This window comes from Phoxinus phoxinus (assembly GCF_949152265.1).
Source record: "Phoxinus phoxinus genome assembly, chromosome: 18".
NCBI classification, from domain to species: domain Eukaryota; kingdom Metazoa; phylum Chordata; class Actinopteri; order Cypriniformes; family Leuciscidae; genus Phoxinus; species Phoxinus phoxinus.
Genome location: NC_136893.1, coordinates 127,501 through 130,000, shown reverse-complemented (window position 1 = coordinate 130,000; position 2,500 = coordinate 127,501). Strand labels below are relative to the sequence as shown.

At 53.2% G+C, this 2,500-nt stretch overlaps 1 protein-coding gene across 2 annotated transcripts in view; it reads right to left on the bottom strand.

The window, feature by feature from the left end:
* Positions 1–2,500, bottom strand: part of LOC306986317 (phosphatidylinositol 4,5-bisphosphate 3-kinase catalytic subunit alpha isoform) — a 59,423-nt gene that overhangs the window by 15,758 nt on the left and 41,165 nt on the right. The window lies entirely within an intron of this gene.

The window sequence follows — 2,500 nt, the reverse complement described above, 5'->3', positions numbered from 1 at the left end:
GAGAGCGTTGCTTGGAAATGGGGTTCCCTGAGTGCTGGTCGCTTTTTCTAAATGAGCTGGTCCTGTCTAAGTAAAGCCGCAAGGCACATACAGGAACCTCTGATCCTCTGTGGGTTAGGGTTAGGTGGGTGAAAAGCAGAAAGCTCAATCACCTCACACGTGAACGCCAGGAAGCATCTTGGCATAAAGGCCAGGTTGGGCCTGAGAAAAATCTTATCTCCACCGAGAGAGAATTCAGTGACTCAGGAACTGCTCTTCTGGGGGCTGGAAGAAAGCAGCACGGCCTTCATAAATCTACGAATAAGCGGGTGTTGCGCCGTCAAACCCCACATGATATACAGGATAAGCTGGTAAATAGACCTTAGGGAAGTTCACAATGTAATTTCGGGAGGAGTGAACCCATCTAACTTTTAACTTAACTGGCGGAGCATATAAGCAGCTGCTCACCTCGCTCTGGCATCCCTCCACCCCCCCAACTCCACCAACATAATTTAGGCATCTTGCTACCATATGTATCTAAGCTCGAGTTGAAGCTCCTTCCTCGAGCCCCTCCACTGCGGACAGCAAGCCAAACACGCTTAACCTTATTAGCTTAAAGATTATATGGGCAAAGGAACTCATGAAATAGTAGAAAAGAATCTTCCACCATCCATAAGGTCCTGCAAAAAGCTTAAAATATCAGCGATTGTCTATGTGCTTTACAGCAGAAATTATTGTCCAGCTAAAGTTAGTTTTGATTCATTCACTTCCGTAGCAAAGATCATTAGTTACTAACTTAGGGGCCGCTTACACAACACCGTTCTAACAGAAAACCCTTAATGCGCTCCGGCCGTTCATTTGCACGACAACAGTGTTTGGTGACAGAATAGGTTCCAAGGTGCAAGAGGTGAACATTTTTGAAAAACATTATCATCTCCATGTAAACCCCAAAAACGTGAATCCGTGAAAAACGCCGGCGGTGTGCACATGCATATCATGTGTTCGGTCTATAGGGACACCCTGGCCACCTTGTCTATAGGGACACCCTGGCCACCCTGGCCACCTTGTCTGGGTGCGGGTGGTACATTTCCCCGTTGGTAAATGTCAAAAGATCTCTGCGTAATGGAGGGCCACGGCTGGGCATACAGCAGCTATAAAAAATCATGGGCAAGCTCTGTTCCGTCACCCTGGCCAGAGTCGGTGTTATGAGGCAAAGGGGAGGAAATGCGTAGAGCAGCACGTTGGGCCACGGGTGGGCACGGATGGGGCATCCTCATCCCGTAGCAAGAAGAACATAGGACAATGGGCGTTTTCATGCCAGGCCTGCACGAACCTCCTCCACAGTAGACCCACTATCTGAGGATGGAGGCGCCAATCCCCATAAAGAGGGTTTGCCCGGGACATGGGTCACCCGTAACGACAGAAAGTGGCGCTAGCCCCATATTAACAGCCTATGAGCGAGAGCATGAAGCTTGGAGGAGCGCATCCCCCTCTGGTGGTTGATTTGTGCAACAGCTGTCGTGTTGTCGCAGCGCACCAGCACATGATGCCCCTGCAAGTGAGGTAGAAAATTATTCAGAGCCTTCCACACAGTGACGTGTGAAGAACTTCCTCTTCTTGGGTAAAGGGGGTAAACTCAAACTTCTGTGCAATGGGCTGATAGTCCATAAACCTGGACCGAGAAGCCCCTGGAGCTGAACATCAGGTAGGCCTCTTCCTCTTCATGTCTGAAGGGGTAGAGTTGGTGGGCTTTTTCTGAAAGATGTCTTACCCCAGGGCTTAGACTGGTGGTTGGGCTGGTGGTTGGGCTGGTGGTTGGGCTAGTAGTTGGGCTGGTAGTTGGGCTGCTGGTTAGGCAGCTTGTTGGGCAGCTGGTTGGGCTGGTAGTTGGGCTGCTGGGTGGGCAGCTGGTTGGGCTGCTGGTTGGGCAGCTGGTTGGGCAGGTAGTTGGGCTGCTGGTTGGGCTAGTAGTTGGGCAGCTGGTTGGGCAGCTGGTTGGGCTGCTGGTTGGGCAGCTGGTTGGGCTAGTAGTTGGGCAGCTGGTTGGGCAGCTGGTTGGGCTGGTGGTTGGGCTGCTGGTTGGGCTAGTAGTTGGGCTGCTGGTTGGGCTGCTGGTTGGGCTGCTGGTTGGGCTAGTAGTTGGGCTGGTGGTTGGGCTGGTGGTTGGGCTGCTGGTTGGGCTGCTGGTTGGGCTAGTAGTTGGGCTAGTAGTTGGGCTGGTGGTTGGGCTGCTGGTTGGGCTGCTGGTTGGGCTAGTAGTTGGGCTGGTAGTTGGGCTGCTGGTTGGGCTGCTGGTTGGGCTAGTAGTTGGGCTGGTGGTTGGGCTGGTGGTTGGGCTGCTGGTTGGGCTGCTGGTTGGGCTAGTAGTTGGGCTAGTAGTTGGGCTGGTGGTTGGGCTGGTGGTTGGGCTGGTGGTTGGGCTGCTGGTTGGGCTGCTGGTTGGGCTAGTAGTTGGGCTGTTGGTTGGGCTAGTAGTTGGGCTGGTGGTTGGGCTGCTGGTTGGGCTGCTGGTTGGGCTGGT